Genomic DNA, 9,976 nt, shown 5'->3' on the forward strand with positions numbered 1-9,976 from the left:
GGATGTAACCTCAAGGTGACATTCTCCTCTTCCAGTTGTCACTGGGGTCAACTTCCTCCAGCGTAAAGACACTGTGTTGAAGACGTGAACAACAATATGATCCTTGTTGTCGCTCCAGAGCCTACCAAATGAGTAGACTTCGTCTCCCACGGCAACAGAAGCAGGACTGTCAAACTCTGGTCCTCTCTTCATATGCAGCGTCCAGCAGAACATTTCTCACAACAGCTCCTCCGGGGATCAAATCAGATTCCTCAAATGTAATTTGGGACTTGAACCGAGATGTCTGACAAATGAGCTTCAAAGGTAGCTCTGTCAAGAAAAGGCTTTGAGTCAAAATCAATCCTTAAGTAAGTTGAAACCTGATGATAAAGTCTTAACAATATCTGTAAACGGTATCCAATTCTGGTTACAGATGGATGGAGAATCCAAGAGCGTTGGTTGAATTCTGCTTTCCCTGTAGACTGTGTCTCCTTTTATACCATTGGTCAGACTGATGATGTCATCCTGACATAATGTCATGATATGTCGTCGTCCATATTCATATATGGATTCCCAAGGTCAGCCATGTCCAAATATAGAGTCCATGATGTCAGACTTAGATGTGACAGCCATCTCCATATAATATGGTGTCTGATGTGGACCCACTAACAGCAAAAGCTGTGTTAACCAGGATTCACTCAAACTTAGCGGGTAACTATGGCGACCTTGGGATGGGCCCATATGAAAATTACATGTAAAAAATTATTGCGATTAGCGATAATCAAAATATGCTTAATACTTAGAATGACACTTTTGTTAACCACTTCAACCCCCCGCATCCCTATTCTGCGGGTAACGTTAAAAAAACGTCAAAAATAGCAGAGCTACAAGCTCAAAACGTGTTGTGCAACACAAAGTGAGCTTGTAGATCGGCTATTTTTGGCGAGTCGATTTGTGTAGAGTGAAATAATAGCGTACCAAATTACCTCTTTACTTTACGGTTTTATCAAGTATTTAAGAGATACGGAATTTGCAGCTCAACAAAAGCTAATTCATCCTAGTTTATGACAGAGGATAATTTCAAGATACATTTTAATCTCTGCGATACGATTATTGTGAGTTGTTTTTAATCCCGATAAACAATATTAACGATTATCGTCCCATCCCTAATCCTGACATCCTGAGGAAGTGATGCTCTTCTCTTAGCCGCCCCGTCAGATGCGTATTTTAGGGACAGAGTCTGAATCTGCAGTGTCCAGGCAGATGGGCTCCTGGGCTTTCTGCTCTCAAAATGACTTGGATGTCATTTGTTATCAAGGACGACCTGGCTGCGTGCCAAGAGTGATCCTCTCTCTCACCGATGGCAATGGGCGAGAGTCAGAGTGATTCTCTCTCTCACCAATGGATGAGAGTCAGCTGCCTCACGAAGGATCAGAACGAGGTCTTCAAGGAGAATCACATCACTTCAGATTGAGATGGCAAGATATTCTCAAAACATTTGTATACGTTTTGAGAACTTGTGAAATGGGACCTTCTACACAATCAGTACTTTTACTTTTGCTATTTGAACTCTTTGACTGCCAGATCAATAGTGTAATAGTGAACCACTGCTGCCAGCAAAAACAGCAATTTTACTCTACCTTTGAAAAATCATGGAATATTATCTGTGACCGCCGTCCTCACAGTCCTCTCCTACTCTCCAGCGTAGGGGAAGAGAAGAGTCTCTTCTCCTCTCCCATTCTGTCTTGTCTTGTCTTGTCTTGTCTTGTCTTGTCTTGTCTTGACGTTTTACCATCAGTATGGACCTGCAGGAGAAATACAGTATGCCATTAACCCTTTGAACCCGAAGCCAATGATGCACAAACATCTCCATCACCAGGAGACTATCAACAGCAGAACATTTCAAACAGCCCCTGGACCAAAACATCCAACGTCTCTAGTTATTCACACTAGACCATACCCGGTGAAGGGCGCAGATGAAAGTAGTTGCAAACTTGGGGTTATTGCACGTCCTGTAGCGTGGTCCCCCCGCGGGTCCCCCCGCGGCACCCCCCGCGGTCACCCCCCCCCACGGGCAACCCCCCACACACACCCCCGTCGCGGAACCCCCCGGGTCCCGTCGCAAACACACACACACACGCAACGTTTAGCGCGAGTCGTCTCGTGACACACAGAGCCAGCGTGCACACACACACGGGCAACAGTGTGTCGTGGCTGGATTGGATGCGACGCATGCGCAGTAGGGCTTTCACCAACTAGTCGACTAGTCGACTAGTATAACCACTAGTCGACTCTGTTGGTACTAGTCGAATAGTTGGAAGAAAAAAAAAAAGAAAAATAAAAGTTTTTTTTTTCTTTTTTATTTGTTTTAATGCCATAGTAATGGCCCGTCTTACTATTATTATTATCCTCCTGACTTTATTTTTTATCAAAAGGGGGTCAAAAGTATGCCCAATAAAAGCCTATTATTGGGCAATGGGGATCCTTGGAATCAGAATCAGAATCAGAATCAGTTTTATTGTCACATCACAGGTTTACAAGGTAAAGAAGTGGGTGAAATTCGTTTTTGTACATCGTTCCCATCGCAACGTTAATTTCCATAGAAAGAAGAGGGGTGGGGGGCAAGTGGGAAGGAGATCAAAACAAGAGAGCAACAGAAGGCCAGACAAGTTATCTACATATTTACAAAGTACCTGAGATAATAAAAAACTAAGGTGCCTGAGCATAGCAGCAATGTATGTATACTGTGCATGTTATACTTATACTGTGCATGATATACATATGGACGTTAAGGTGCTTAGAGAAAAAAAAAGCACAATAAAAAAGACAAAAAAGTCAGTGCGTTATACATGGGATTAAGGTGCAAAAGGTCAGTGCGTGTCCACCTAGGGTGGACTGACCCTAGTATAATCCGCAAGTAGCTCCATGAGGGAGTGCAGCAAAAAAGTCATTTGTACCTGGTGTAGTCCACAGGTGTGTCCGAGGGGGAGCTAAGTCCAAGTCATTGTCCCTGGTATAATCCACAGGTGTGTTCAGGAAGAGCCAGAAAGGTTTTGCACCGCCTGCTGTCAGGCTGCTGAGCAAGGCTTATGCCTCATTCAGCATCCTGACAGCAGCTGGATTAAAACTACACCAGTACCTGGTGGTGGAACTCTTGATACTGCGGTAGAGCCCCTTGCCCGGTCGCGGTCGTTGTAGGGGTTTGAACAGTCTGTGACTTGGGTGGTGCTTGTCCTTGATGATGCGCTTGGCTTTGACCACGCACCGCTTTTTGTACAGTTCCTGGAGCGCTGGGAGCTCGATTCCCATTATCCGCTCTGCCGATCGCACTACTCGCTGTAGGCTGGTCTTTTCTCGGGCAGTGCAGTTCCCGTACCAGGCCGTGACACAGCCTGTTAGGATGCCTTCAACCGAACTGTTGTAATACAGCCTGAGGATGCGACGTCCTACTCCGAGCTTCTTCAGGCGGCGGAGCCAGTACAGTCGCTGCTGAGCCTTTTTCCTCACGTGTGTGGTGTGCGTCTCCCATTTGAGGTCCTCCTCGATGTGTACTCCGAGGAACTTGAACTCGCTGACCCTTTCCACTGCAGCACCGTCGATGAGGATGGGCGCATGGTCTCTCCGCGGCCTCCTGAAGTCCACGATCAGTTCTTTGGTCTTGTCGACGTTAAGAGAGAGGTTGTTCTCCCTGCACCAGCGTGCCAGTGAGTTGATCTCCTCTCTATAGTCAGACTCGTCGTTGTTGACGATTCGGCCTATCACTGTCGTGTCGTCCGCGTACTTTATGATGGTGTTGGAGACATGTGTGGCTGTGCAGTCATACGTGTACAGGGAGTAGAGGAGAGGGCTCAGCACGCATCCCTGGGGTGCTCCGGTGTTGAGGGTCAGGGGGTCGGATGTGATGCTGCCCATTCTCACCACCTGATGTCGGTTGGACAGGAAGTCCTGTATCCAGTCGCACATGCTTGGGTGTAGCCCTAGGTCTCTGAGCTTTTTGTCAAGTATTGCTGGGACAATGGTGTTGAATGCTGAGCTGTAGTCCACGAACAGCATACGTACATATTTGTCCTTCAGCAGCTTGTTGTCCATGTGCGAGAGGACGGTGTGGAGAGGCATGGCAATAGCGTCGTCGGTGGATCTGTTTTTGCGGTATGCATACTGCCACGGATCCAGCGAGGCAGGTAGCGTGGAGCTGATGTATTCCCTCACCAGTTTCTCGAAGCACTTGCTGACGATCGGGGTGAGAGCGACAGGTCTCCAGTCGTTCAGGCATGTCACTTTGGCCTTTTTGGGAATGGGCACAATGGTTGACATTTTGAACCCTGCAGGGACCACAGCCTGGGAGAGGGAGAGGTTAAAGATGTCAGCGAAGACACCCGCCAGCTGGTCTGCACATGCCTTAAGGACCCGGCCTGGAATCCCATCAGGTCCGGCTGCCTTGTGGATGTTGACCCGTGCGAAGGCTGTACGCACTTCTCTCTCCGAGATGGTTAGAGGGTTCTCCTCTGCTGGTGCTGCTGATGGCCCCGCTTGGCTGCCGCGGTTGGGGCTGATCTCAAACCGGCCGTAGAAAGTGTTCAGTTCGTTGGGGAGGGAGGCAGGCGGGTTCACCTCGCTTCTGGTTCTTGTTTTGCTGTCTGTCAAGGTGTGTACCGCCTGCCATGTGCTCCTGATGTCGCCATTGCTGAGTTTGTCTTGCATCTTTTTTGTGTAGGCCTTTTTCGCCTTCCTGATGGCGCTGTTTAGGGCCGCGCGCGTCGTGTTGCGCGTTTCCACGTCGCCAGATTTGAAACCAGCATCCCGTTCATGCAGATGTGCACGTACTCCGCTGTCCATCCATGGTTTCTGATTGGGATAGATCCGAACTGTCTTTTTTGGGACTATGTCATCTATGCACTTACTGATAAAGCCAGTGACTGAGTCTGAGAGTTCGTTGATGTTATTCCCAGCGGCGTTCTTAAACATCCCCCAGTCAGTCTGGTAGAAGCAGGATTGTAGCATAGCGTCTGTGTCCTCAGACCAGATTCGGATTTCCTTCTCAATGACCGGCTCCCTTTTTAGCCTCTGTTTGTAGGCAGGTAGCAGCTGGATGGCGTAGTGGTCAGAGCTTCCTAGCGGTGGGCGGCGGAGAGCTTTGTATCCATCCTTGAAGGGCGTGTAGCAGTGGTCAAGAATATTGTCACCACGGGTGCTGCAGGCGACATGCTGGTGGAATTTGGGAAAGACCTTTTTTAAGTCTGTCCGGTTGAAGTCGCCTAGGCAGATGACTGCGCAGTCCGGGTGGCGATTTTCTTGTGCACTGATCGCCTGGTGTAATTCCCTCATAGCTGTGTCCTTATTAGCTCCAGGATGAATGTAAACAACGGCTACAATCACAATGCTGAAGTCGCGTGGTAGGTAGAAAGGACGGCAGGCTATGATTAAAAGTTCAAGGTCTGGTGAGCAGTGACTATCTAGGATTTTAACATCTTTGCACCAGTTGTTGTTGATCAAGGCACAAACTCCCCCCCCACGTTGCTTACCGCTTAGTACAGTGTCTCTGTCTTTTCTATACACGGTGAAACCAGGGGGAGTGATGGAAGAATCAGATGCTAACTCCGTTAGCCACGTCTCTGTTAGCACAACAATACAAGTGCTCCTCGTCTCTGCGTTGTATTTAACGCGCGCCAGTAAGTCGTCCATAGTGGTCACTGTTCTTGATTCACACAGAGATCTAACGTTCGCTAGCAGGATTGAAGGCAGTGCAGGTTTATATCCACGTTTTGTTGTTCTTACGAGGAGACCCGCTCTTTTCCCTCGTCGACCTGGGCGCCTTCTTCGCCGTTTCCGTGCCATTGTCCCGGCCGGGACAAAGGGGAGCCCTCCCCCCACCCAGCCGAGTGGAGGGTTTTCCGCAAAAAAGTCCGGAAATCTGTGTGTAATCGCTGTGCTGATGTCCATAAGTGCTTGTCTGTCATAACTCCTCAGACACCCGACGGTGTAGGAAAAAAAGAGAAGGCTAAAAAATACTAAAAAGATGGAAAAGCGTTGCGACGCTGCGGAGCGATGACGAAAGCAGCCGTACTCCATGGCGCTCCCTACTACATGGAGTACTACTACATGGAGTACTACTTGGAGACGCTGCTGTGGTGCTGTGCTGCTGTGCCAGAAGCGCTTCCCTTAAAACGCCATAAAAATAAGGGCAGGAGGATAATAATAATAGTAATATAGTAGTAGGATGGCATTAAAACAATGCCCCCCCCTAAAAAAACTTTTTTTTTTTTTTGTAATTTTTTTTTAAAATGTTAATTTCGACTAGTCGACTAGTCGTCGACTAATTGGTCAAAACAGTCGACTCACACAAATCATTAGTTGTGAATGCCCTAATGCGCAGTTTGATCGGGCACAGACGAAGACACCAAGACAGACATGATCGGGCACAGACGAAGACACCAAGACAGACAGAGGTTACTCAAATTATAGGAGGATGGATCTCATTACAAGCAGAGCAATTCACTTCCCCATAATAACGTCCAGTTTAGGAGACAGAGACGCTTCAAAGGAGATCGCGCTACTCATCTCACACTCATCAAGGTGCTGAATCAACACAGGATGGCGTGACATTTTCAGGCTGTAGGGTGGGTGGGTGGGACAAAGCAGCGGTTGGGTGATGAGGTGCCGTGATGCATCCAATCAATGTGCTTTGTCTGATGTAAGATCCGCCGCGGTGGATGAAATGAGGAAAGAAAATGAAAGGAATTTCCTGTCAAGATGAACGATGTATGAGCCACTGTGATGGATGAGACAGGAAGTGTAGACTGTGAGCTTCCTGTTAGGGTGATTAGTTGTACAGTAGATGTGCCCGTGGGTGGTCTATGAATAGACTATAAAATGTTGGCTCAGAAGCTCTTAGATTGAAAACAATATTTTTGTCAAAAGAGGTGCATTAAAGGGGTGCAAGTAATATCATTTTGTAAATCAAAAAACTTTTTTTGTAAAATATAAATCTCTATACATTCACATAAAGCAGGGGTGTCAAACTTATACAGGGTCACGGACCTGCAATATTCGATTTCATGCAGGCCAAACCAGTTGTACGTATGTTGGAACGTATGTGTTCCGTTAATGAACCATTTTATCTCAAACATTAGCCAACATAAATGTAGAAATAATGAAACAAATTATAAATCTAGGCTATATGTGACAAGGTCGAAATGGGGGTTTTCTTATTTTTTTGGTATTTATTTTATTGATGCTTAATGTATAAATATTTCCCACTTAACACCCATCATCTTAAATATTTTCTGTACAACATTATTTGCACTGCTATGTATGTACAATGTTTTCCCCCGGTCCCTTAGTCACTCTACCCTTGAACTCTGACTGGCCGTGTGTCTCTGTATAGAGCATCGCAGTTTCCGCCCACTTCCTGGTTTTTCCTGGTGCCGGAAGGAAAAATGCATTGAGTTTTTCCTTCCTTGAATCATGACCATAAAACGTTTTTTTCTGTGATTTTATTTTATTTTATATTTAATTATATGATATACTATATTTAATAAATACCCTTTGTTTTGCCGTTTTCACAAAAAAAAATGCATTGAGTTTTTTGAGGTGGAACCCGGAAGGGGCGGGAACTGCGATGCTCTATAGAGCATTGCAGTTCCCGCCCACTTCCTGGTTTTTCGTGGTGCCGGAAGGAAAAGCTCAATACATTTTTCCCATTGACATTTCCAAAAATATTTATATCAATTAATTTAAGCCTCGAATCAAGCCATCCAGGGTCCTGGTGAATCATGACCATAACACGTTTTTTTCTGTGATTTTTCTTATTTTATATTTAATGATATGATATACTATATTTAATAAATACCCTCTGTTTTGCCGTTTTCAAAAAAGTTTTTTCACAGAATCAAACGTGTTATGGTCATGATTCACCAGGACCCTGGATGGCTTGATTCGAGGCTTAAATTAATTGATATAAATATTTTTGGAAATGTCAATGTCAAAAATGCATTGAGCTTTTCCTTCCGGCACCACGAAAAACCAGGAAGTGGGCGGGAACTGTGATGCTCTATAGAGACACACGGCCGGAAGCGGAAGGCCTACAAATTCACGCCCACTTTTGAGATAGCGCCGCTACTCGAGGTCCGTTAGAACAATGAACTGCAGCTGCCAATGCAATCCCTATGAGAGGATATGAGAATTAGCCTACTTTTAAAATATTCCAACATTAACTGGAGACGATATTGATTTAAATAAAAATATGTTTCCAAATGTATGGAGTGTCTTTGTCAACATATCTTCTTGTTTTCTTTATAGTTGATGTGTTTCACATTTAATTTGCCACTTTAACGAGTTACCCATAATGTTAACACAGCAGAGGCGAGATGGCAAACAGACAAGTTGTCGCATTTCAGTGACATCACTGTCTTAACGAGCGCCGAGCGCCGACCAGTGGCGTACCCACCACTGTAGAGGCAGGACAGGCGGTCGCCTGCCCAACTAAGATCTCGCCTCCACAAAAAAAAAAAAATAACCCAAAAAGGTGTCAATGCGTGCTAAATGTCCTCAAAGTCACGCATCCAACAAGCTTTGAACTGAGACCTTCTGTTCCAGAGATAATGGACAAAACATCTTGAAAACGGCCACTTTCGCCAGTTTTCTGGGTATTGAAAACCTCAAGGGATGCGTCTGTGACGTATATACCATGCGACCACTTAAACTCTAGATCTCCGATGCTAGCGGTTTTGACAAACTGATGGAGTATATTATAGTATATTGTGGGTAGTATATCGAGATGACAGATATGGGACATTAAAAAGGATAAATTAAACAAATGGGACACTTTATTAGAACCAAAAAAATCGCTACAGCTTCAGTATTTCCAGTGAAATTACGGTATTTTACAATGCCTCTCATAGAGATTGCATTGAGAGCTGCAGTTCATCGTTCTAACGGACCTCGAATAGGGGCACTGTCTCAAAAGTGGGCGTGAATTTGTAGGCCTTCCGCTTCCGGCCGTGTGTCTCTATGTGACCACGAGGTCACGCCCAAGGGACACGGTCATGACAAATGGAAGAGGAGAGGTGTGGTTTAGCAGGTATAAAGGTGGAGGCGGGACCGTTTGAGAAAGGAAGCAGAGCACCAAGAGAGAACGCAGGATCTGTCAGAAGGAGAAGGACAGCAGAGGGGAAGGTTGTGCATTAGAACCACGGAGCAAGGGTGGAGACAAAGTGAGTGTAGGCACACCAGCCACCTAGGAGAATTGGAAGCCGAGGTGTGCCTACTCCGAGGAAAAGAAGTAGTAGAAACGACTGTACCGAAGGGGAGGAAGAGACGACCGAGACCAGACCATAAAAGGAGATGACCATATGAGACGAGTGAGACCAGACCATAAAAGGAGTGAGGAGACGGAGAAGTGCCGATAACGTTGCATTCGCAACTAACTCAGCGCCAGGTGTAAAAGCCTGGCCGGCGAGTAAGTAGTCAAACAAGCAACGTTAATCCTTGTACAACCACTGCCTGAAACAACGCTATAAACTGTAAATGCACTGAACTGCAATGAACTGGTCCAAGTTTCTTTAATTGCAGACGGAGAATAAGAAGACAAAGAAGGCTGGCCTATTTCCTCTGGCACTTTACTTCTGAAGATATTGTTGCAAACCCCTGCTAAAGTGAAACCCCCTTGCTAGAGTGGACCCTTGCGTATTTTGCACAACGTTATAATTTATTTTATAGCTGTGTTTTAGTTAGTTAGAGTCCGTAGGTAGTCAGGTATTTTATTAGTATAGTGTTTTTGTTTTTAGCTAGGGAATTTTAGCAAAATGTTTGGACCATCTGTGAAAAAAATTACTACCAATATCTTTCTTCACCAATGTGTTCTTATAGGTGTCTAGAATCACCTCTCAATTTATTTAAACCCAACTCCTCGTGGAAAATCCTGGAGAGCCAATCAAAGTTAAGGAGCCCAGAGGGCTTGGGTGAAAAATATGAAAAGAAATAAAAGTCTTGTGAGGTG

This window comes from Gymnoscopelus braueri (genome assembly GCF_963280865.1).
Source record: "Gymnoscopelus braueri genome assembly, chromosome: 10".
NCBI lineage: Eukaryota > Metazoa > Chordata > Actinopteri > Myctophiformes > Myctophidae > Gymnoscopelus > Gymnoscopelus braueri.